Genomic DNA, 26,866 nt, shown 5'->3' with positions numbered 1-26,866 from the left:
AGATCCATATTGGTGTTCCTTTCATAAACGAGCAATTGCACATTTTGCCTGTGAGAGTTGGCCATGATATACGAGTAGCCACGTGGACGGAATTCAAAATCAATCTGGTTAATGTTGCATCGCTCTTTCCAGAATGGCTCACAAAGATCCATGCCATTCAAAGTGAAGTGCTCTCTTTATCTCAATCATTAGTTCTGCCATATTCACTCCATAGGACACGCCTGTGAATACGCCTCTCTATTGGCGAAGAAAGGACCATGAAAATGTCTGTAGCCCCTGTCATTTGATGGTTTGTGGATTTACTTTTGAACCCATGTTTCCCAACCAGTATGGGTCTGTCCAAATAGCCCTATATGTTTTGTGGAAGGGCTAAAATCTCCCTTTGGCAAAGTTAGATGGATGATTTGTCTGTGTACTGTTGTCATTTTGATGGAGAGCTTAAGCCAGCCAGCTGATCCGGCAATATCTTTGAGATATGCTCTACTGGGCGTGACAAGAGACTGTGAATCATTGAGCAGAGACAACTCTGAACGAGAGGAATCACTGCTACTCTAAAACAGCTTCTGCAAATTTCTTCCATCGTTGTCATGTTGGTGACCATGCTTTTGCCAAGTAGTACATGTGGATTTTAGCTTTAAGTTTAGGGTTATTGTTAGATGATTGGGGTTTGGACTTGAACAACACTGAGCACATCTTCATGCACAATTGTAGATAGATTATGCTTTATAAACTAAGATATAAATGTGTAAGCTTATGTAAATGCCTTTAACAGTTTTTATCGGGGAAAGGTCATAAGCAGTTTAAGCAAAAACTGATCGGCACACCTAGATTGTTGCCCATTACCCAAGTGTCTGTCTGTTAAACATTTTCATTTTTCATTCTTCTCAACCAATCAGATTTTAGGGTTGAGTTAAGAGTAATGGTTAGGCTTAGGTATGAGGTTTTAAACTACATTCTTATCAACCTATCATTTTCCTCCAATTTGAGAAGTTAATGGTTAGGCATGATTGGGTTAAGGGATAGGGATAATGATAAGGGCTATGTTTGTTTGAGCAACAAAACCAATAAAAGATGTTCATCCAAGATCACGTCCTACTTGACAAAATCACAGTCACCTTGTGATGACTGTCAAATACATTTCAGGATGCCAATGTCTCTTGCCACACACTTCGTTTTTTTTTTTAGAGCTGAAAGTGGAATTACATTAATTAATTTAGCAGTTTTTCCCTCTGTGTTTTTATTGACAATGCAGATGTTGAGGCAAGAGCATCATCTTTGCTCACATGCTACCGTAAATAAATGTAGAGGCAGGTTATTGCTGATGACATAATCATGACTAATTATCTTGTTTTAGACAATGTTACCACTTGCTCCACAGCACGACTCACTTCCCCCATTACCGTGAGACTTTCAAGCAGCATTAAGCATGTTAGACACGGGCCAGACAAAGGGCAAGCCACTGTTTTTTTTGTTTTGTTTTTTTTTTCCTTCACATTAGTGTTTGCTGAGAAAATGATTACAGTGCTTTTGTATTCATAGCAGAGCCCAGTCAGGGGAGTTTATACTGATTCATTCTTTATGTAACTATTTTGTCTCCTAGCTTTGCTAGTCTGATGCTCATATTCGATTTAATGTGTACACTATGATTACATTCAACATCACATTAATGCATTCAAAGGAAGCAAACACAATTTATTTATCTGTTAATAGTTCTCTGTTAACACTTTGCATAACTCCTGCTTTTCGTTTTCTGCCTGATTAATTGGTGTCCTGGGCACACATTAGACTGTTACTTAACTGAGACTGATCACAGCTGTAGACTCTCAACTCAGATTGCTGAGGATTCATGCCTGCTAATTAGTGGCCTTCTTGACCTGCAGTGTTATCAGGGACATTGACACCACTAGCATCCAGAAATACCTCTCATCTCTGTCTAGATGTTGGAGAGTGTTCCGTATAGTCCCCATGTTTTTGTTTTGTATAAAGCTGCTCTTTTACCATTGTTACAATATATATAAGTGATACCGTGGGTGAAAAACAGCCTCACCAAGTAGCTTCCTCTCAGACTGAAGCAGTTTGAGAAATATAGATGTTATTGGATTGATATATTTAAAGGGGTCATGAAGTGCTTTTTTAAAAATCATTTTATTATCTTCCCTGAGTTCCAGTGGTAATTTTATAAAAGTTTTTTTTTGCACCAAAGCATTCACCATTTAGTAAAATATGATAATTTTTCACCCTGTTTTTGGCCCTCTGTCTGAAACACCTGGTTTTGGCTTTAGCGCCTCCTTAAAACTTCAGTGTAAATGCCCACTGTAATGATTTGCTAACATCGTGCAGCCCCTCAAATTCAGAAAACTCCATCGGAAGAGAATGAACAAGCCCCTGAACTTTATAAAACAAAATTGCAGGGTTTACACACAATGCACATCCAACACATTGCATCCGAATATACAGTGCATCCGGAAAGTATTGACAGCGCTTCACTTTTTCACATTTTGTTATGTTACAGCCTTATTCCCAAATGGATTAAATTAATTATTTTCCTAAAATTCTACAAACAATACCTCATAATGACAACGTGAAAGAAGTTTGTTTGAAATCTTAACAAATTTATAAAAAAAAACAAAAAAAAAAAAAACACATGTACATAAGTATTCACAGCCTTTGCTCAATACTTTGTTGAAGCACCTTTGGCACCAATTACAGCCTCAAGTCTTTTTGAGTATGATGCTACAAGCTTGGCACACCTATTTTTGGGCAGTTTCTCCCATTCTTCTTTGCAGGACCTCTCAAGCTCCATCAGGTTGGATGGGGAGCGTCGGTGCACAGCCATTTTCAGATCTCTCCAGAGATGTTCAATAGGGTTCAAGTCTGGGCTCTGGCTGGGCCACTCAAGGACATTCACAGAGTTGTCCCATAGCCACTCCTTTGATATCTTGGCTGTGTGCTTAGGGTCATTGTCCTGTTGCAAGATGAACCTTCACCCCAGTCTGAGGTCCAGAGCGCTCTGGAGCAGGTTTTCATCAAGGATGTCTCTGTACATTGCTGCATTCATCTTTCCCTCAATCCTGACTAGTCTCCCAGTTCCTGCCGCTGAAAAACATCCCCACAGCATGATGCTGGCACCACCATGCTTCACTGTAGGGATGGTATTGGCCAGGTGATGAGCGGTGCCTGGTTTCCTCCAGACATGACGCTTGCCATTCAGGCCAAAGAGTTCAATCTTTGTTTCTCATGGTCTGAGAGTCCTTCAGGTGCCTTTTGGCAAACTCCAGGCAGGCTGTCATGTGACTTTTACTGAGGAGTGGCTTCCGTCTGGCCACTCTACCATACAGGCCTGATTGGTGGAGTGCTGCAGAGATGGTTGTTCTTCTGGAAGGTTCTCCTCTCTCCACAGAAAAATGCTGGAGCTCTGTCAGAGTGACCATCGGGTTGTTGATCACCTCCCTGACTAAGGCCCTTCTCCACCGATCGCTCAGTTTGGCCGGGCGGCCAGCTCTAGGAAGAGTCCTGGTGGTTCCAAACTTCTATTTACGGATGATGGAGGCCACTGTGCTCATTGGGACCTTCAATGCTGCAGAAAGTTTTCTGTACCCTTCCCCAGATCTGTGCCTCGATACAATCCTGTCTCGGAGGTCTACAGACAATTCCTTGGACTTCATGGCTTGCACTGTTAACTGTGGGACCTTATATAGACAGGTGTGTGCCTTTCCAAATCATGTCCAATCAACTGAATTTACCACAGGTGGACTCCAATCAAGTTGTAGAAACATCACAAGGATGATCAGTGGAAACAGTATGCACCTGAGCTCAATTTTGAGTGTCATGGCAAAGGCTGTGAATACTTATGTATATGTGATTTTTAATAAATTCACAAAGATTTCAAACAAACTTCTTTCACGTTGTCATTATGGGGTATTGTTTGTAGAATTATGAGGAAAATAATGAATTTAATCCATTTTGGAATAAGGCTGTAACATAACAAAATGTGGAAAAAGTGAAGCGGTGAGATACATGGCAGCGGTCAAAGAGTCTGTGTAGTTCATGTTTGTATACAAAATAATTTAACATAGTCCAGATGGGTACCCTTTGGTGTTAGGAATAGTTAGCCACACAAGGCCTGTTCTCTCGAACTGCATGCCAGTGGGCGGGGCCAAGGGTGTGGTGATGCATGTTGTGGGACGTGTAAATACACATGAGCAATGTCTCATGACGTCACGAACAGACAGATTACAAAACGAGACTTTTCAGCAGGGTTGCAACTATAAATGCTCTTTATAGAGTGAGATAAATAAGGGACAGTTCACACTGTCCATCTGCACTGTTTTTCTATGTAAACATGCACTAGACGGACATCCTTGACCATTGCACCAGGTCTCACTGTTCTTCCAGCTTTTCGTAGAGGAGCGCTGTGTTTTTATTTTTTTCAAAAACCTGTCTCGAGACACCAGTATCCTTTTTAGTGCACTGGGACACTTTCCGTCTAAACAGCCCCTAAAGAGCACTGCTGACAGAATTTACACGCATTGTTTTTTTCCTTAAAGAGTAACTGAATGTGTTAAGACAATTACACAACAATGTTTTTTTTTTTTTTTTTTGTTTTTTTGTTTTTTTTTTGAAAGGCCTAATAATTTTATTTAAGGTTGTAGTTTCTGTTTTTAGCAACAAAGCAAAATTTTAATCTTTCCAAGTTCCCTCTGGAACCTGCTTAAGTACACCTTGTGTACACATTCCCCTGGTTGGAAATCTCTGCTGTAGAATATTGATATTTTGAATGTTTATTGTTGCTCCATTATTTCTTATTAACCTTGTGTACACTAGGTACGTGTTGGTGAAGTCGGAGGAAACACCTTGGGTTTCTATGGCTGTCAGATGAGTCCAGATGGCTCTATGATTCTGGCTCATGCCTTCCACGGAGCACTGCACTTCTGGCACCGTGACGGCGACCAGGTCAGACATAACTCTCAACATCCATCAATAACAAAGCACATTATATCGAATTATACAGACATTTAATTGTTATACAGACATTATTTGCCATGATCTTTATCTAAAACTGTAAAAATTGAAATACAAAATAATAATATGTGTACCAAATGTGTATAATGAATATGGAGATGGGTATGTATGTGTGTTGCACAGGGAAAGTGGAGGCCAGGTGTGGTGGTTTCGGGTCACTTTAACGCAGTGCAGGACCTGAGCTGGGACCCAGATGGAGAGTTTCTCATCTCTGTTGGATCAGACCAAACCACCAGACTCTTCACACCCTGGAAGAGAAAAGGATCCTCACAGGTTTAAACAGATCACTATATTATCCAAAAAACTTTTATGTTTTGTTGGATTATACATTGTCAATTGATTTAAATAAGTAGTAATGTTGCTGGTGCAAATGTGACGATTTTTATATTCTTGTCGGCATTATCAAAAGACCCCATGACATGAAAATTATGACTTTGACGTAAACTAAAAGCTATTGGCTAAATAAAAACAAAAACAGGCGCTTTAATATGTTCCACCTAAACTCGGAAACATGTCAATAGAGGGGGAAAAAAACGGAACTTGTCATTATATGGGGTCTTTAAAGGTTGTTCTATGCTGAATCTTTCTGCAGAAGACCTGGCACGAGATCTCCAGGCCACAGATTCATGGCTATGATATGCAGTGTTTAACTATGGTCGGGCGGTTTCAGTTTGTGTCTGGTGCTGATGAGAAGGTCCTGCGGGTATTCAGAGCTCCACGGAATGTAGTTGAGAACTTTGCTAACATATCATGTACCTCCCTGGAGAAACTGCTGGCCTCTAATGTAAGTACTCAGAATCATCTCATCTATAAACTTTAATTAGCTTTGCTAAACGGAACCGCAATTTTAATTACTCTACGCTCTGTCTTTGATCAGGGATATTTAAAGAGGAGTCTCACATTCCTACATTATGTAAGGAATAATTGACAACAAACCACTGAATTATTGAAAAATAATGCACACCCCAAGGTTTGCGGCATGGCCGTTCCCCTCCGTGCGTAAAGCATTCTATAATCACTCCGCTCCAGCTCCACTCCGGGTTGTCCATTTCCCACTCCCCTTTCTTTATTTAATTTATTAATTAACATTACCCTATCAAAGTTCTACACTTCTTCTTCTTTTTTTTTTTTACTCAAAACTAGATAAGATTATCAAAGCTAAATGTCCAATGCTGAGTTCACTTTCAGAAATACTAGCTTTTAAATACTTAAAAGATTTAAAATGTATGCATCTCTACTTTGGCTCGCGTTTGTTAAGCTTGTTCATCTGCACATGTAATTGCATAAATTATGGCACTAAATACATTTTAGATGGCAAACAATTAAAGTCAAACAACACAATATTAACAAATCGATTTGTCCAGTTGGCGTTTTAGCAGTAGCGGATTTAGGCATGGGTGACGTGCCGTCGGGCGGCATCTTGAGGGTGGCGGCACGAGGCACCCACACAGACACCCCCCGGTCAACAACTTTGGGGGTGTGGTGAAGCGGGTTTCGCCCAAGACACCCCCGCCCCCCCCAGAAATATCAGAAATTCCATATTTCTTTACATTTACATTTACATTTATGCATATGGCAGACGCTTTTATCCAAAGCGACTTACAGTGTACTTATTACAGGGACAATGCCCCTGGAGCAACCTGGAGTTAAGTGCCTTTCTCAAGGACACAATGGTGGTGGCTGTGGGGATCAGCAACCTTCTGATTACCAGTTATGTGCTTTAGCCCACTACGCAACACACCACTTTCTTTCATGCCAATATTGTTTAACACTGCTTAAAACATAATTCTTACTGTATTATGGGCCGTTTACAGGTGTTGTGCTCATGATGGATCATTAGTGGAGCACTCTTGGATCGAGAGAAAACAGCGAAGCTACGATAACAAAAGCTCCTTGCCCCAGGCAAAATCATGCTGCCCCTCACATACTTTGCTTGGGTGTGCATTATTTTTCAATAATTCAATGGGCCTGAGTCAATTATTCCGATTATACTACAGTTGCCACACCTGAAGACATTTTTCAGGGTTTTATCTCAATAAATTTTCAGGTTTTTTGCCCTAAAATGCTCTTGTGATCTTGCTTTGATACAGCCCAAGCCTTTGTTGCTAGTTTGAAAGCGTCACTTTAGAACTAGTAACGGTGCCTTGGGGCTGTTTTAAAGCACTTACTGGAGTAACAAGGTTGTGTTTGTGTGCTCATGAATGTGGGAGAGAGAGAGATTAAAAGAAATTTCAGATAGTATATAAATTGTTTGTCATTCTTATCTGATTTACTTAACTTATTTTGTTATTTTGCTGTGGTAGGATGTTCAGATCTTTGAACTAATTTGACAAAGTGATGAAACCGTTATGCAGTCAAGACCTGGAACTACTTCATAGCAGTTCATTTACTGAAAAATAATTGCACACCATCCGTCAACCAATCGGAATCAAGCATTCAAAAGCCCTGTGGTAAAACTCTGTATTTATGCACATATGCAGTTAAAAGTGAGTTCCATTTTCTATAACCTGGTGTCATGGTAAATGAGACGACAAAAATGCTAGTCATAAATGTAAACTAGATTCAGGCTGATTTTGGATAAAATTGGTGTATAGAAGAGTTTTGGCACTTCTCTAACAGGGTGCACTTACTGTAAGTGGTGTTGGTGTCCCATTACTTTTTTCAAAACATTAGAGGCACAAATCCCATGCTTTTTTTTTTCTTTGTGAAACTATTCTTTATGTTGTAGAAATTATTATCTAATAGAAAATTAATCTAGAATAAAACAGTAGGTGAAAAGAGATCCTCATGTTAAAATGGTGATTTTTGCCTGTCCCACCTTCTCAACTCTATGCAACAATTAAAATCATACAACAGTGTCATAATAATCATGATATTCAGTTCTTTGTAGTACAAAATGTGTTTTTTAGTTTTTTTTTTTATTATTAAAAAAATGTCTCTTCATTTGAATGTTTAATGTTTTTACTTTAAACATAACAACATCAAACAAATCAGGGTTTTAAACTGCATTTACACATGTCCCAAAATGTGGTAACAGGGTTGCAAAAAAAGCAAACCGTATGTATATAAAATGAGTATAAAATAAAACAGCTCATATAATATATTGTTTGACCTCCTCAGGTTGACACCTCATTTTTACTTACCATTTTGTAAAATAAAAATAATAACGATTCAGCCTCTATTTTGTAGCCTGTCTGTAGAAAGTGCCTTTTTCTATAGAAAGATTTTGTGTAGAAAATGTTTTTTACAGTATCTGTCCCCTGGGTGTCTAGGATGAAGCCGACCTCCCAGAGGGAGCCAGCACGCCTGCCCTCGGCTTGTCCAACAAGGCTGTGTTTCAAGGTATTCACCTTTGAGTTCTTTGACCTGAATGCACATTTATCCATTGTGCTGATCCGAGGAGTGGAAAGGTAATTGCTAACCTTTACAGTGGTTTTTGATGTATTTACAGTTGACCTTGCATCTCAAAGCACTCAACAGGACAGTGATGGTTTCAGTAGCATGTCTGACCAGTACAAAGAGTCCTACTTTCAACCTCTCAAACTTACAGGTATTTATGTGTAGTTTTACTTTTGTATGCATACAGACATAGTTTTGTTTTCACATATTTTCACATCAGTTCACTTCTTGAAATTACTGGCCACCGGTTTTCAATTGGTGGGTGGTGACCCAAAAATGAGTTGCAGATCTGTTCTGATTGGATTGCAGACAGCAAATAAAAATAAAAAATCCCAATAATAACAAGTAACTAAACATGTACAAAGTAAATGAAATATGATCCAGACAACATCAAATATGTGTTTACTTGCAATGAAGGGATGGTTTGTGTTAACCAAATTGTTTTTTTGCAGTGAATTATTGGTGTTGGGTCACCACTTGATGTAAAATCTGGGTCCTGAAGTGTCACCCTCATGTTTTCACACCCCTATACATAACATTACATTAAAAAACAAACTATGGTTGGTCGTTTTACATGTCAATCAAATGACCCTTCCTGTCTAAGTGGGTGTTTCTTTGGCAGAACAAACTATAATATACAATACCATATATAACAGTCAAAAGTCCTGTCAACAATTCCTGAGTTACTCCTAAAAAACAAAATGATATCCTACATTTTTGACAAGTGGTTATTAAAGACTGTTTTCTCTGGTTTATTCATGTATCTGGGGCATGAATCAGAGATACTGGAGACAAATGTTATTACAGCAAAAGAGGGATGGGGGAGTGTGTGTGTAAGCGGGAGGTTTATGCCTCTCGCTCTAGGCAAACTGTTACAAACGTTGTCAATGTGATTGAAAAAGCTCCTTAATCTGAAATCATAATTAGAAAGAAGGCTTATATAATTGCAAAGTTAAAATATTGATGACTCTGGGCTACGGGGAGTGCAATGAGGCGGACATCGAGTTGTTAATGGAATAATACCACTCCTTCCATCTTGTGTCTTCTGCAGCAGCAAAGAGGGAAACAATTAAAATAAAACTGCCACTAAATAAAAAAATATGTCTGGTCTCCATTTCATTTCAATTGGGGCATGTGTTGCATAAGTGTGTAAGTGTCTATTTTTCTTGACAAAGTTATATCAGGCTTGCACATAGAGAGCTAACTTTGATATACAGCACGTTGTAAAGCTAAGTGACATCGAAAATTGAAGATAAAGCTGCCGTTGTTCAAGCAAATTGCTTGGCTGTGTATCTGTTGCTAAATTAAAAGATGAGCCTTTTGAAAAATGCAATCTATAGGTCTGCTCATTTCTCATAATAATTATGTTTACATTTTGTGACTGTCTGTGTGTGTTGTCAGAGCCCCCGACAGAGGACGACCTCTTGCAGAACACACTGTGGCCAGAGGTATAGAAGCTGTGAGTTTCCCATCCATTTTCGTTTGTGTTTGTCTGCTCTCATTGGCTGTGCTGCTGCAGGCACTAATGCTGCTCCGCATTATTGCTTAACCAGCGCATGTAGCATAAATAATGCAGTGTAATAGGTATTTAGATCCCACGACAAGAGCCATTCCTCCTGTGTGCTGCTGTAAAACTTTTTCGATATGACAATACTTCTTCCTCTCCTAGTTTAAAGGAATAGTTCACCCAAAAATGAAAATTCTCTTATTTACTCACCCTCATGCCATCAAAGATGTGTATGACTTTCATCTGCAAAACGCAAAGATTTTTAGAAGAAAAATATTTCTGCTCTTTAGGTCCTTACAATGTGTGAATGGGTAATTTTTAACGACTCCAGTGGTTAAATCCATGTCTTCAGAAGCGATATGATAGGTGTGGGTGAGAAACAAATCAATATTTAATCCTTTTTTACTATAAATTTTCTCCCTGCCCAGCAGATGGCGATATGCACAAAGAACGTGAATCACTCAAAACAAAAGAAGAATAATGTGGAAGTGAAAGCGGAGATTGATAGCAAAAAATGACTTAAATATTGATCTGTTTCTCTCCTACACCTATTATATCACTTTCTGAAGATATAGATTTGACCACTGGAGTCATATGGATTACTTTTATGCTGCATTTATGTCCTTTTGGAGCTTCAAAATTTTGTAACCCATTCACTTACATTGTGAGGACCTACAGAGCTGAGATATTCTTCTAAAAAATCTTAATTTGTGTTCAGCAGAAGAAAGAAAGTCATACACATCTGGGATGGCATGAGGGTGAGTAAAATGAGAGAATTTTAATTGTGTGAACTATTCCTTCAATATACAGAGACACCTATAAATAAGCCATTCATAGGCTGATTTCCTCAAAAACTAGCACTGACTGGGTAGCTCATAGGTAAAAGATGCTGGCTACCACCCCTGGAGTTCGCTAGTTTTAATCCCAGGGCGTGCTGTTTGACTCCAGACAGGTCTCCTAAGCAACCAAATTGGCCCGGTTGCTAGGGAGGGTAGAGTCACATGGGGTAACCTCCTCGTGGTCGCTATAATGTGGTTCGTTCTCGGTGGGGCGCGTGGTGAGTTGAGCGTGGATTGCGTGAAGCCTGCACACGTGCTATGTCTCCGTGGCAACGCGCTCAACAAGCCACGTGATAAGATGGATGGGTTGGCGGTCTCAGACGCAGCTGGGATTCGTCCTCCGCCATTGTAGCGAATCACTACGCAACCACGAGGACTTAAAAGCACATTGAGAATTGGGCATTCCAAATTAGGTGAAAAAGGAGAAAAATCAAAAAAAAAAAAAAAAAAAAACTGGCACTAAAAAACATTGCGCGAATGTCCCAAACAGCCAGAAATTGCAACATTGACGAGTTTGCGACAGGATTATCTGTTTGTTTGATCAATAGCAGACTGGGGGAGTGTTTGGGAAAGCTGTTTGAAAACACTGTTTATTTTTGAAGTTCCACTTGGTGGCGCTAATGGCACAGAAATTACAAACTTTACCTTAAAAGGGCCAGCAACCTGAATAGTAACAGATCAGAATCAGAATAAAGGCACAGACATTTGAAGTTTAAGCTGAAGTGTGTTATTTCTTAGCGACACCAAACAGAATTGCAAAAAATAATTGCTGTTTTCAAACATATTCCAGTTGTGCAAACAGATAGTTCCACCCCAGACTCACACCATCGGTTGAACTAATGTTGCTGTGTCAGGCTGGACATTGTGCTAAAACAAAGCAATGTTTTCACAGTGTTACAGTGTTTCACTTTTAGGTGAAATCAACTTACAAATGGCTTAATTATAGTTGACTGTGTATATTGAGCTGATACAAGAGAATTTTAAAGCTGAATTGTGTAATTTCTGCACCACTAGCGCAACCGAATTGCAAAAATTAAAATTATTTTCAAATAGCTTTCACAATACACCCTTCATCTACCAGTGGTTGAAATAACAGATAGTCCCACCCCAAACTCACGCCATTGGTTCATCCAGTTCAATACAAGTTAAGGTCAGTCGACAGCATAATACTAATTATCACAAAAAAAAAAAGAAAAATAATTTAGACTCGACAAGGTTCCCAAGCTCTTGTTACTGAAGTATACTGTCTGTTCTGCACTGATATTACGTATGACTCTGACACTTGCAGAAACTGTAGGCTGTATGTTACAGAAATGGATGCTTAGTAGTATTTTGCTGGTGGGAAGAATGGGTGTATTATTTGAGCAATAAGGTATGACAGCAACACTGCATTGACCAGTCAGCATCCAGGTGTATAATCAAAATGAGTTTTGGCGAATAATTATTACACATTAACAGCATAGTTTGAGATATCAAGATAATATATTCATATACCTCTAGCATTCAATATCAATTAAAATGTTCTTGATTACAGTATTAGTTTATTTCCCTCATAATAATTCAAAGTCAGTTTCCTTGGTACACAGGCAGCACTAGGTAAACTCTAATAATTTACATGCACAGCTGTAAGTAGCTGAAAGCTTTGACAGCGTGACTTCTCAAACTATTCATCCAGTGCTGGAAATTACTAAGCAGATCTGCTAATGGCTGCCAAAGTGCATGGCTTTCTTCCACTCCCGTAAGCATAGGACAGAGTGAATGGCAGCCCTGACACACAAAGGATCTGTCGTGTTTGAATCACCGCCCCGACTGTCTCTCTGAACCTGTCATGATGCTCAGGCTGTATTTGTGAGCAGGCACTGACAGAGCCCTCATTAACATACCCTCTCCTCTCCACTGCTCTGTCTCCACAGGTACGGGCATGGCTTTGAGATGTTTTGCCTGGCGTCTGATTCTGCGAGGACGGTGGTAGCCTCTGCATGTAAGGTACAGTGACACGGGCGACCAGATGGTCATTAGTGTCACACAAATGTAGCCACAGAACATCCAAACAGGACACCCACAAAAACCATGCATGCATGACCTGCACTAAGTCTAAAGGAATTTCAAAGATTTAGAAGTTTGTAATTTCTGTACTACTAGTGTTACATAAAGGAATTGCAAAAATAATTTATAATTTTATATAAATATTTTTATATTTATTTGTATTGTATTATAGTAATATGATGTAATAATTTCTCTAGTTATGCTCAATGAATATTTCATCAGCTATACAATGCTCTGTGTGAATACAATCTCTAGAAAATGTTTAAAACGTTCAGTCCAGTAATCGTAAATCACTGGAAAAATCTTGGAAAATTCAAGGAAATTTGTTGGTCAAAAGGTATGGGAACCCTGTTATTATCACCACAGTGTTTACACTTTTTGGCAAAATCAACCTACAAATGGCTTGCTTACAGATGTCTCTACATATATTATACTTGGATAAAACAAAGGATTTTAACATCCAAAACATTACACTCTTCACCTTTCACAAGCTTGTGTTAATTTGTTAACCTTTTATTTCTCTCATACAATTACAATATAATGAGCCATCTATAGTATTAATATGGAACTGGACTCTTATGACTATGGTTGGTAGCTACCCTATGTGCCCTTAGGGCACTGTGACACATTTTCTGAGACAGTGAAATGAGATCATTGGTTTGTGTCCTGGTCTGGCCCCGTGGTTCTGCAAAACCCACGCTGATCACGCACAAAGCCCTTCCGAATGAAAGCACATTCTGTGTGTCACCTGCCATTTGTTCTTGCTCGAGTGGAGATTGTGAGGTTGATTCAGTGGGGCTGATGGCGGGCTGCTGTTGGGGTCCGGCAGGCTCACATGACTTTGCTGTGAACATGCTGGCTGAATATACACTGCTGTATGTAGGAGGGAGTCTCTATGATCGAGGTTCAGAAGAAGAGGACAAGCTCTGCTGGAAATTGTGAACTGTTGTAACTATTTGACCTAAATGTTCACATAGATTTACTTTTACATATATTCATTTGGCAGATGCTTTGCCTAAAGGGACTTACAGAGCAATCAAGGTATCAGAATGTGTTCCCTGGGAATTGAACCTACAATCTTGATGTCCCAAGCACCATGCTCTACCAGATTAGCTACAGGAACAGCTGATGGGTGATGTGGCCAAGTGATTAAAGATTGGTTCACATTCCATAAAAAGTAAAAGCAAGTCACTAAAGCATCTGCCAAATGATAGCTGTAATTTAAATTAGTCCATAGTAAGTTTTCTTTTCAACGGCTATTCATTGTTCAGTAGCTTTTCCTGTCCTGATGAATGACAGTGTGAAGTTGTTGCCCAATAATAACAGAGCTCATCTACATATTGAAGTCTTGAGGTAAAATATTGAAAAAACAGCTTGTTGAAAGGGTCAGAGGTGATGGGAAATGAAGATTACGACTGATTTTGAGCCAAGAAACCTTGACAAACATAAGTAGAATTCAAAAGTGAGTTGCATATGATATTTAAGTCCTTTTTTACTATAAATTCTCCTCTCTGACCAGTAGGTGGCGATATGCACGGGGAATGCAAATCGCCAAAAACAAAAGAAGGTAGTGAAAGTGGAGAGTGATAGTAAAAAAGGACTTAAATATTGATCTGTTTCTCACCCACACCTATCATATCGCTTCTGAAGACATGGATTAAACCACTGGAGTCATGTGGATAACTTTTATGCTGCCTTAATATGATTTTTGGACCTTCAAAGTTCTGGCCACCATTCACTTGTTCTCATACTCATTGTATGGACCTACAGAGCTGAAATATTCTTCCAAAAATCTTTGTGTTCTGCAGAAGAAAGAAAGTCATACACATGATGAGATGGCATTAGGGTGAGTAAATGATGAGAGAATTTTCATTTTTGGGTGAAAAAGGAATTTTCAAATGAAAAACTTCAAATGAATAATTCACCCAGAAAATATTATTGTCTCATCATTTACTCACCCTTATGCCATCTCAAATTTGTTTCTTTTGTGGAACACAAAAATTTTTTGAGCCATAAAATTCAAGTCAGTGGGGTGTTACACTTTCAAACTCCAAAAATGACATAAAAGCAGCATGCATCAAGCACGAGGAAGTTTAATCAAGCTTCAAATCATGATTGTGCCAAGGAGACTGTAGCTGTCAAGATTTATAGTGAAAAAGGATTTACAGTTTGGTCTGTTTCTCATTCAAAACTGATCACATCACTGCAGAAGACATGGATTAAACCACTTGAGTCATATGGATTACCTTTATGCTGCCTTTTATGTTTTTTGTTTTTTTGGAGTTTGGAAGTGTTGGACCCCATTGACTTGCATTGTAGAGACAAAAACAAGTTAATAATGAGAGGATTATCATTTTTGGGTGAACTATTCCTTTAAACTTTAGAGAAATAGTAGCAGAAAAAGCCACAAGCTCTGTTAAAGAGAGACTACGAGTAAAGTGCAGCCATATTGTAAGCAGAACAGAACACCAGTTGACTTGGATCATGTGTTATATTTTCCAGGCCTCTAAAGCAGAGCATGCTGCAATCCTGTTGTGGAGTACCACCTAGTGGAAACAGCTCCAGTCGCTGCCCTATCACAGTCTAACAGTCACTCAGATGGCATTCTCCCCGAACGGACATCTTCTGCTCGCTGTGTCTCAGGACCGCACCTGGTCACTATGGAGAAGAGGAAACCTTGGCACAGCTTCAGGTGAGCAGACCTGCCCTCTTCTGCCCATATCAGCTCATTACCCACAATTCATTTTCTACACATCATGGACAAGGGGTCAGGCTGGTTAGCATATCTATTTAGCCTCTGCGGGTAGATGCCATAACTACACTGTTCTGGGGCTAAAGTAGCCGTCCATTCTGACTCATTTGTCCAAGCAACATATAAATTACAAATATTTCATTACTTTAGTAAATGTTTTGCCAGTGCACATTTTTGAGGGCTTATAATAGCGTGTCTACATTCAGAGCATACGCAACTAAATGACTGTTGACATAAGGTAAGCAGAGGAGCGTTTGTTTTTCTTTCTCCATTTTCTGACGTGTCTGAGGCATTGCAGGCCGCAAAGGGCTGATGCACAGCGCAGTCCATTCTGGTTGAAGCTGGTATTACTCACAGCCTGTATGCTGGAGATGTGTAGAGGTTACCAGTGTCACAGCTGATCAGAAAACGGCCCAGCGTGGCGGTCGAACAGTGTCAGGCATGGAGAAATCTCTATCACAGAGACAAGCTGCCTCCCCTCCGCCCCCTCTCCACCGCCTCCTCTCCATTTGTCTCGCTCTCTTTTTGTGTTTCTGGCTAATGAGTTGAGACTCGCCAGTCAGCGCCTGGCCAGCAGCGGCTGCCTGAGCTTTAATTAGCGGAGGCACGCGTGTGTTGGTGTGCACGGGGCAGACGCTTGGAGAGGGTTATTGGCAGAGGTGGTGCCATCAGGGTGTGTTGACCTGCTTAGCGGTGGAGATCTGAAGCTGCACTGTGGGTGACCACAAATTCAAAGTTTAGCTATATAAGATAAAATACTCAAGAATACCTACAGTAAATGAAAATGTAAAGGCAAATGTTGTGGCCTTTAGTGCCACCAAACGGAATTGCAATAATGATTGTTTTCAAACAGGTTTCCTGAATGTGCTCCCCATCTTCCATTAGTTGGGTAAACGGACAGTCCCGTCCAAGCTTGCACCACTTGTCAAGTCATTGTTGCTTTGTCAGGCTGGTTGGGATGCACAAGCAAACAGAGCAATGTTTTGATAGTGCCACAGAGCTAGTATTTATACTTTTCAGGGAAAACAAGCTATGAAAATTAGTTTTCTCTGCTTGTTAACCCTATAAAGCTGTGTGTATCAAATATGATACACAGCGTTTGACAGCCCGTTTCACTCTCTGTTCAAGCTGACGAGCCAAATAACATGTTTATGGTACCATCTAGTGGTTATTTGTAAAATGTGGTTTCAATGTTTATATTGATCTATTAAAAAAGGCCGCTGGACTTTGCCAAAAAGTGACCCTTATGTTGGGATAAATGGCAGCTTATATTAATAAAGTAAAAGTGACAGTAATGATTATATTGTTACTGATATTTTGACTAATAATTTGTGCTTAGTTTTAATTTTGAATATTATTTTATTGAAAACTGCCCTTTGAAATCCATGTATCAAATATGATACAACAGGCTTTTGAGGTATATCTCTCTATTCCATTCCATTCATGCCCACCACAAAAAAATAAAAATCACAGAGCTTTGAAAATTCTGACACATTTTATAAGATAAATTTAGTGTGAACTAATATTTCTATATATTTTCATATATGCAGCCTGCTCAGTCATTATAAAGATCTCATTATTTTACATTATAAGCTATTTTGATGTCATCTTATCGTAAGTTCCTGAGACCCAGTGAAAAAAGTTTTACAGTTTCCATTTTTTAAATTACAAAATAGTGTTTGGTGCAAAAAATACATATGATAAAAATTGAAAAAATATTGTGTCTGATGTGCTGAATTGAATTGTTATATATTTCAGTCCATATTTATAGACCAAGGACCAAGTTGTTACGGCCAAACTCTCAAACATTTGGCAACTCTGAAAAGCCTAGGGAGTCCTCTGATAATACCCCAAGATTTATCACTGTAGTATGTATGGGCTAAGAAAAACTTAAATAACAATTGTCCTATATAAAAATGAATTGCTGGGCCTCAGGAGGATAATGACCTTTAAAGCCTAATGTATCAATTTTTTTTTTTTTTTTTACAATTTGTTTTACAATTGTTTTTTATAGTTTGTCTAATGTTACTAAAAACAGTTTAATCTAAAAAAATTGTAATTTTCTGACGATTCTTTCATATGTCAGGCTTTACAGGGTTAAGCTAGTTTAGGAGACCTTACTGTATTTAATCATCAAAAAATTTCTAGGGATGTGCACAAGTAAACGACTAATCGAGTACTCGTTCTGCAGCAATTGGTTGACTATTTAAAACACTTTTTGAACATCGCATATTGATTTTTCTTTGCACATTTGCCTTCCATAGGCAACTCTGAATTGTACTGAACTTCCCTCTGAATCTTTCACCAAATCTCGCAGTTATTATTGAGTCTAATGGAGGGCGCTGTGGATATGTGTCGTGGAGGTGTTGAGAGAGATGATTACTTGTGCTTTCAGGCAAAGCCAAGTGTGGCAATATTTTGATTCTTATTGAATTGTATTCTAATGGAATTTGTTTCTTGTTAGAGTCATGCGTATCAACGGATAAGGATCTGCTTTTTAAAGGTGCTGTAAGCAGTTTTTTTCATGGAAAGGTATGCAAAACATTGTCTTACTCCCTGAAAGATTATTATAAAATAAGTGTCATGAGATATCTCACAGGTCTCTGTGACAGCTCTTGACTCTGTAAACAGCAAATAAAAATGTGTCTGTGGGACGTGGTCTCTGACACTTTTGACTTGTCAATCATTTTGAGCGTTCTCATAGTATTGTAGTTTCAGCTAATTATTGAGGCTTACTGCCATTTTTATGCCATGTTGTTAATAGCAGGTATCAGTTGAGGGCACTATTTTGCTGCTGTTGTTTTAAACAACTGTTTCTGCATAATGTCAGCCTCAATAAAGCTAATTTGATATCTTTGGAGTGCAGGGTTTTGGAAAGAGGGGGCGTGGCTAATTCAACGGCTCATTCTCGTGGAAGTAGAACCGCTACCGAAGGTGCTGGAACCCTATTGTATCTGTTAGGATTTTCTTCTTCTTCTTCTTCTTCTTTTCTTTTCTGCCCTAAAAGCGAATGGGCAGCAAAGACCATCCTAGAGACACCAAACATGGCAGGATGGTCCCAAATCCCGACCGCTACTCATGCGCATACACGCACACCCATCTGACTCTAGGTATCTGACACTATAGTAAGCACCTTTATGTTTTGGCTCATATCTCAGCAACCGTGAGGGCTAAAATCAAAATTATTTTCCCTCTGATTCCTTGGGTCAGGCCCTACAAAATGGCATTCCGATTTCATTTCCGTCTATAAAGTCTTTCTGCCATTTAGAATTTTTTGAAAAACATACTTTTTCAAGCTCCTAGACCGTTTGTCCGATTAAGTTAAATTGTTCCAAAGATATTAGCGAAACAGTTCCTTCGGTTGAACGTGATACGAGTAATTGATCAATATCTACTCAACGCAAACTCTAAATGTAACCAAACTCGGTATACTTAGTCAGCAGGACATTTTTAAGATGTACGCAAAGGTTAGTACAGTTCTGCCACTTGGGGGCATTATAACAACATTGCTTCGCAGCCATATGAGTGACGAAGCTCAAATTAAATATGCATCTTATTTGGTTCAAATGCTAACATATTCTTAAAAAATAGATTTGACAAATCAACAAATATGGCCACCAGAGGCCAATCAAATTTCAGCACCTAATAACGCATATTGGGAAGGGCCGATGGTTATGAAACGTACTATACACAAGCAGGTGTCTACATGAAGTGGTATAATAAATTTCGTGACAATCGGCTACACGGTGGTGCTATAATTAGCTAAGTTTGCTAATATCTCTGGAACCGTGTAGGCTACAATAATTCTAAAGCTTTTCTGAATCCATCAGTGGCCCTAAATCATACGATTACTTGAATTTCCATTTCCGCAAAAAAATTTTGTACGACTTTGCTTTATTTGAAAAACATACTTTTTTGAACTTGTCATAGGCCGTTTGTCCGATTTGCACGGAACTTAGTATACATCATCTATAGATCCTCCTGACAAAAATTTGTTCAAAGAATTTTGATATGTCAAATCATTCCGAAGATATAAAGAAATTTATTTTGGGGCGTGGCCTATAATTACTAATTAGCCTGTATCTTGTGAGCACAATTTTCAAACTTAACAAAACTTGTACACACGGAAAAGAGAACACCCCTAGGTAACATGGCAAGTTTAATTTTTTGAACTGGGGGTGCTATATCTTTAAAAAAATCAATTTTTTACAACTGTTCTCAAAGCAGTTGAATTGTCACACCAAAATAGCTGTGTCCACAGCATCCACAGGATCTTTTCTGTCAAATTTGATTATTTTGGTCATCTTGCCATACTTGATGGCCCCCGACAATCGCCGCTTGTGGCAGTATTTCCCAAGCACTGAAAGTGCGGAAGCCCTATCAGGGCCCAAGCACTGAAAGTGCAGAGACCCTATTGTTCTTCTAAGGATTATTATTATTTGTATTATTATTATTATAATTTTTAGGGCCCAAGCACTGCAACTGGGGAGGCCCTATTGTTCTTCTAAGGATTAATATTATTAGGGCCCAAGCACTGAAAGTGCAGAGACCCTATTGTTTTTCTTAGGATTATTATTATTAGTTGTATTCTTTTCAAGGTTTTCTGTACTTTTTGGGTACTTAACATGCGTGAAAATTCTTGAAATTTTGCACACACATCAGAGTCGTCTGAGTGGCTGGGCAAAGTTGCCCGGGGGGGTGAACGCTCTGTAGCACCCCCTTTAGAATGGGTATGTAACGGTGTCTCTGTAGCACCCCATTTTCACCTTGAGTCACCAAACTTGGTACATATATAGTTCTCATCAAGCTGAACAACTTACAGTCATTAGCTCTCCCAACATGAAGTCGGCCATTTTGGATTTTCTGAAAATCGCAAGCTCTGAACTTTTAAATATGGCTCCTAAGGAATTCATGTGACTGGTACCAAATTTGTGCAACATCATGCCAAGACATTGTAGATGCTAAATTGTGAGCAGATTTTTGATATATCGAATGGTGTTGCCATGGCGCGGCATTAAATTAATGGTGAAAAATGGGAAACAGGAAGTGTCTCAAATCTTCTGTGTGCAATGTGTGATTAAGATAAAAATGTAGATGTATGTTTAGTCTTGGGGGCTAATCACATGGATGTGACTATTTGGGGTCACGGTCATAGCGCCACCACATGGCAGCAGGAAGTGTGGCTCTTACAACAGACTTTAAAATAGTCCTCTTATATTTACCCAAATTGCTTCAAAATTGTTTGGAATAATGCCAAATGCCAAATTCATGTGTCCACCTTGCATTGTTTTCCGAAAGGCACCGGGTGGAAATGGACTTATGATGCTTGGGCCCATCATCGCTGCTTGCAGCTATATTTAAATTTGTTTTGCCTCATAGCTTTTACTATATGGTGTATTTTTGTATGGTTGGTACACTTTTTTTTTTTTTTAAATCAAAATCCAGCACCAAATCTATTAGTTTGATAATAGTAAATTAAGCTAATACAGAGTTTTATGCCTTTTTGTCTTATAATATTTCACATATTTCACAATATATTTTTGCATCTCACCTGTTTCTTGTTTTTTCTTTTTTCCCTCCAGAGCGCAGTTTTTCTCTAGTAAGGACACGGCGGTTCACACACGCATCATTTGGTCATGTGACTGGAGCTCTGACAGCAAGTACTTTGTGACGTCAAGTCGAGACAAGAAGGTATCTCATGGTTTAAAGCAGCAGTCTACCTCTCTTGCAGTCTGAACTTTGACATTTGATCAGCTTTTTGTTTGTTTATTTATAGGTGATAGTTTGGGGACATCGTGGCTCTGGAGACTGTTTTGATGAGTTTGAGGGGGCCGACGTGAGTCCCTGCTCCTCTGTTTTGGATGTTGGAGATTCAGCCACTGCTGTGTCGATCTGCCCAGTGCTCTGTTCAGACCAGAGGTAAGAAAATTATTTTACTCATGATCCTAATGTGATGACATAATTGGAAATAAGTGATATAAGTGACATTTTAAATAATGTTTTGTTTTATTTGAATTTGTGTAGTTATTTGTTGGCTGTGGGTCTTGAGAATGGGCAGATTTTGCTGTATAAATGGAGGCCATCAGAGTCTTCTGGATCAGACTGGAGCAAATGTGAGGAAACGGATGAATGGTATCCTTTTTCTTGGTAATATTCTTCTCTGCTCTCCAACACTGCATTTTAATTTTGAAATGGTCAGTTAAAAGTGTCTATTGAATGCATATCTCAGTGGTGTGCCTGTTAGGTCCGCACATAATCAGGGTTCTCCCGGGTACTTAAAAAGTCGTTTTTAAATTCACTTTTCAAAATTAAAGGCCATATAAAGTCTTAAGTAATTTCAATGGTACAAAAAAAGTGTTAATTATTATTTTTAGAGGTCTTAATCATCTCTTGTCTTTATTTTCCCAAATTTAAAGAGATAGTTCACCCAAAAATGAAAATTCTCTCATCATTTACTCACCCTCATGTCATCCCAGATGTGTATGTCTTCTGCTGAACATAAACAAAGATTTTTAGAAGAATATCTCAGCTCCATTGGTCCTTTCAATGCAAGTGAATGGCACAAAATGACAAAAGTGTACAGATTTGATGCGGGCCTATGGATTGATTTGCTGCTGTCAGTTTGTACAACAATTTGCACTAAACCCCTAAAACTAAAATCTAAGTTTCGTCCTCATTCTTGCACACTTAACATCTCAGAAAGTGACACATTCTCAAGTTAAACAAGAGAGTCATATCTACTTCCAAAGACCGGTGGTCTGGTGGTGTTTTTGACAACAAAAAGGCAGCATGTTTGTGAGCTGGCACACACTGCTCGGGAGAAGCTTCAGGTAGATATGGGGGCTCCTGAGGGCAGGTTCCGCATTGATCCGTGAAGAGAGAGAATGAGGTGTCAGTGAGAGGCCAAGCTGTGAAAGCCATTCTGTTTGCACCGAGCCCTCTCTCCAGCCATCACACTTTCCCCCACAGTGGATTGAGTCCATTCTAGCTAAACTCTCCCTTTCTGTAGGTGTAATTGATAAACCATCTGTGTAGGCACTTACAGGTATTTCTTGCCCAGAAGTCACTCATACAGCAACAGTTACCTGGGACTGTTATGTTCCAAAAAACGACAAAGAACACCATAAAATCACCATAGAATTGGTCCATATGTCTTATGAGCTATATTACAAGTCTTCTCAAGCCATACACTAGGTTTATGTGAGGAATAGACAGAAACTGAGTAACTTTTCACTGAATCTTAACCTCTCCCAGAATAAAAAATGGTGCGTTGTGTTGGTTTACTACATACTCGAGAACTAATGCCGTTTTGCCGTCTATGACATTTTTGGAAACTGGTTAAATTTATCAGTGAATAATGACTTATTACACAAAGCAATTTTACAGCTATAGCTCATAAGTCAAAAAGGACTTTTATGGGGTTTCATTTTCGCCTTTTAGGAGCTTGACAGCTAAGCTGTCGTTGTATGGAAAAGAGCTACGTAACGTTAACAGCAAATGGGTTTGTAATGACAACTTTAGGACTGTCAATCAATAAAACATTTTAATCAAATTAATTACGATGTGCAGATTAATTAATCGAATTAATCGCATGTATAAAAATTCTCTAAGAAAGCCCCTTAAATAACAATAATTCAATATATAACGACTTAGTAATTATAAACGATTCTAAAATAATAATTATAAATAATTATAAATATAATAAATATTATAAAATAATTCAGATAATAAAAAGACATTACATTATTGAGGTATACAATTAAAACTTTGATTAGACAACGCAAAATGTGGCTTTAGAAGGCAATATATTGTTTATTTCCCTATTACTGAACATAAGCCAATCATTGGCCTACAGTCCACAGCAATCCATTATACAATTGAATTTGTCAATCTGTCCGAGATAGATTTATTATTAGGGCTTGTCTAAAAATGTGTCAATGTACACATGCGTCAGACGGATGCTTTTGGAGTGTCTTTCTTTGCTTGTGTCATGTCATAAACTCAGCATTTTTAGGTCACTATAAAGCAAGCCTAAGTATGGTTTGTTCTCTGTATAAGCTGCTGTTGCCTACACAGCTGGAGTTTCGCTTACTGCCCCCTGCTGAAAACAGGTGGTACTTCTGGCTTTAATTGCTCCGATGGGAGGAATATTCCAACCTATCCTCCGGTGACATGGTTAATTGCAGTAATGTTTTAATGCATTATTTTTGTATATAATTCATCTCACTAATGTATTACGTTAAATCAACAGCCTAACAAAATGTAAAATCATGTTTTGGATGAACTATTCCCAGTGATTTTTTGTTTGTTTGCAGTAAGTTCTGAAAACAAGATGGATTTGTGTGTTTATTTATCTGTCTAATTATTTTTTAAATTGGCAAGTGTACAGTATATGAAAGTTACCTAGACTGAGATGATTGAGCGAGTTTCAAAATGAGATGAGCAGAGCTGTAATAAAACATATAATACGAGAGACAGAGACATCCAGACAGCATGTGAGGGAAGATTTGTGTTGCCTTGAAACAACATCCATCCATTCCATCCATCCTTGTGGCTTTCCTTTCCTTCTTTTCTCAGAATTCATTTCTCTGAAATAAGTAAAGCCTTTTTGCAACTACATTGTAGGGGAACGTTATGTGTGTTAGGAATTAAATTAAACTGTCCGTATGTCAATTTATAATGGAATTAGTCGCGTTTGACAACCATTATAAGAAAGATAAATTACAAATAATTAGATTATTTGTCTGAATAAATTTCTCCACCATTAAAATTGTAATATAACGTCTCGTTGTATCCGCTCACAATTTCTGTTGTAAGGAATTCGCTTTAATAAGGGAAATATGATTAATTCACTTATTAGAGTAATTTATTCTCATGGCTTATTGAAAATAATATCACAAATATTTTAGGTATAGATTTAGGGATGGATCTTTGAAAAAATGAAGTGACGAGATTATCAAAATATACCACAGTCAAATTATCTTTGAATACAAACAAGACTTTATTGCTAATCTAAACATAAAAACTAATCTAACACATGCAAACATGAAACAGGTTGGTGAGTAAAGTGAAAGAGTGACTTGGATGGAAATGATCTATACAGAGACAAGGAACTTTATGTAGTCTGTAGACAATGCCTTGAGAACCATTTGATACTTAATTCAGTCTAACTCGATTTGCAGTCGGGTAACTCGAATTATATTAGAGAGACTCCAGCACTTTCAGCAAAGTCTGGAGATGTACTTGCGTTTCGTTACGTTTCCTTGTGTTGCTTGATTCTTTGGCTCTTTGTAGAAAGTTCGGGTGGTTCTGTCAATGTTTTGGACATCTGTTAAGATCGTGGATGGTTTGTTGTCTGTTGCATCGATGGATGATGAAGCGGCGTCACGTGTGTGTGTCGTAGCGCAGAGAAGAGAAGGGTTTCATCGTCACAAGGTCAACTTGTCTGTCCTTTTCAAAGTTGATTTACAATCCATTGTGTAAAGGATTCTTAACAATTCCTGCATGAAATAGTACATGCTTTAACCATACATTTTATATCTTGGATACAACTGAATATATAAAAAATGTATGAACATAAACATTACTGAAATGCAGAAAGAATTTCAGCGATAGTTGGTAGGCTATGTCATGAATAGTTACCATTCTTAGTAAAATTATGAATAATACAAGATTAAAGATTATTATCACCAATTTGTCAGTTATAAGTGATTACAAATCACCACACATATTTTAAAAGGTACATCACTCTGACACACTGGTGTCAGGAGCACAACCTCTCCCTCAACGTCAGTAAGACAAAGGAGCTTGTGGTGGACTTCAGAAGAAAAGACAGAGAACACAGTCCCATCACCATCAATGGAGCACCAGTGGAGAGAGTCAGCAGCTTCAAGTTCCTGGGTGTCCACATCACTGAGGAACTGAGGGCTCATCAGCGCCTCTTCTTCCTGAGACGGCTGAGGAAGTTTGGAATGAACCACCACATCCTCACACGGTTCTACACCAGCACTGTAGAAAGCATCCTGACTGGCTGCATCTCCGCCTGGTACGGCAATAGCACCGCCCACAACCGCAAAGCACTGCAAAGGGTGGTGCGAACTGCCAGACACATCATCGGAGGTGAGCTTCCCTCCCTCCAGGAAATATATACAAGGCGGTGTGTGAAAAAAGCTCGGAGGATCATCAGAGACTCCAGCCACCCGAGCCATGGACTGCTCTCACTGCTACCATCAGGTAGACGGTAACGCAGCATCAGGACCCGCACCAGCCGACTCCATGACAGCTTCTTCCCCCAAGCAATCAGACTTTTGAACTCTTGATCTCCCACGATCAAAATACATCAGCACTGCACTTTATTACTCTTACTCTTATATCTCACACCGGACTGTCATAAATTATATTATTATTATATTATATTCTCTCTTAACAACTTACTATCAACCGACAGCCTGAATGTCAATACAGTACAATACTGTACATTCTATATATACTACTATATATACTTTTTTATATATTTTTATTTTTTATTTTTATTGAATAATGTGTATCTATATAGTGTGTATTATATACTGTACAGTGTATGTTATTATTTGTATATTGTTGAGTGTAATTATGTGTATATTAGATATATAAATTGTGATGTGTAAATCTGTTTATTGTAAATTGGTATATGTCTCATCACTGTCACGACTGCTATGTTGATCGGAACTGCACCCAAGAATTTCACACACCATTGCACTTGTGTATATGGCTGTGTGACAATAAAGTGATTTGATTGATTTGATTTGATCAGGCTATAATCATTAATTTGTCAGTTATAAAAGTGATCACAGATCATAACATCATTTTCAGAATTATCTAGTAAGGCTAGATATTGTGTATATTTTGGCCCAGACTGTGGCATATTATAGGGTTAACTCAGCGAAGTACTGTGACTTTGTGTGAAATGTTCCTGGAGTAAGATGAGATGTCTTCGTATTAGAATTGTGCAAACACGAGGGTCTTTACATCTGTGTCTTGGTAATGAGTTTTTTAGCATGTGACAGGAAATGTCTAATTTTAAGTGTCTGTGTGTTACTAAATGAATGAAACAAAGGGACTTCTTTTTTTAGCTGTTGTTTGCAGTATACTGATCAGAGAGAATGCCTCTCAAGGAAACCTGCTTTAGCTCTGTATGGAAGTTCAGAAGGTCATGCTGAGTCTGCCCCATGCCACTGTCCCATGGGTTGAGGGGCCTCTGTGACCAATGGCCTTTTTTGTTTTAAATCATGCTGTTTTAGTCTCCTTGACCATTTTATCATC

The 26,866-nt window shown here is 38.6% G+C and overlaps 1 pseudogene; it reads left to right on the top strand.

The window, feature by feature from the left end:
• Positions 1-26,343, top strand: part of LOC127425503 (elongator complex protein 2-like) — a 44,151-nt pseudogene extending 17,808 nt beyond the window's left edge.
• Positions 26,344-26,866: the final 523 nt, after the last annotated feature.

This window comes from Myxocyprinus asiaticus, chromosome 34 (genome assembly GCF_019703515.2).
Source record: "Myxocyprinus asiaticus isolate MX2 ecotype Aquarium Trade chromosome 34, UBuf_Myxa_2, whole genome shotgun sequence".
Lineage (NCBI taxonomy): Eukaryota > Metazoa > Chordata > Actinopteri > Cypriniformes > Catostomidae > Myxocyprinus > Myxocyprinus asiaticus.
This window is presented reverse-complemented; position numbering and strand designations above follow the sequence as displayed.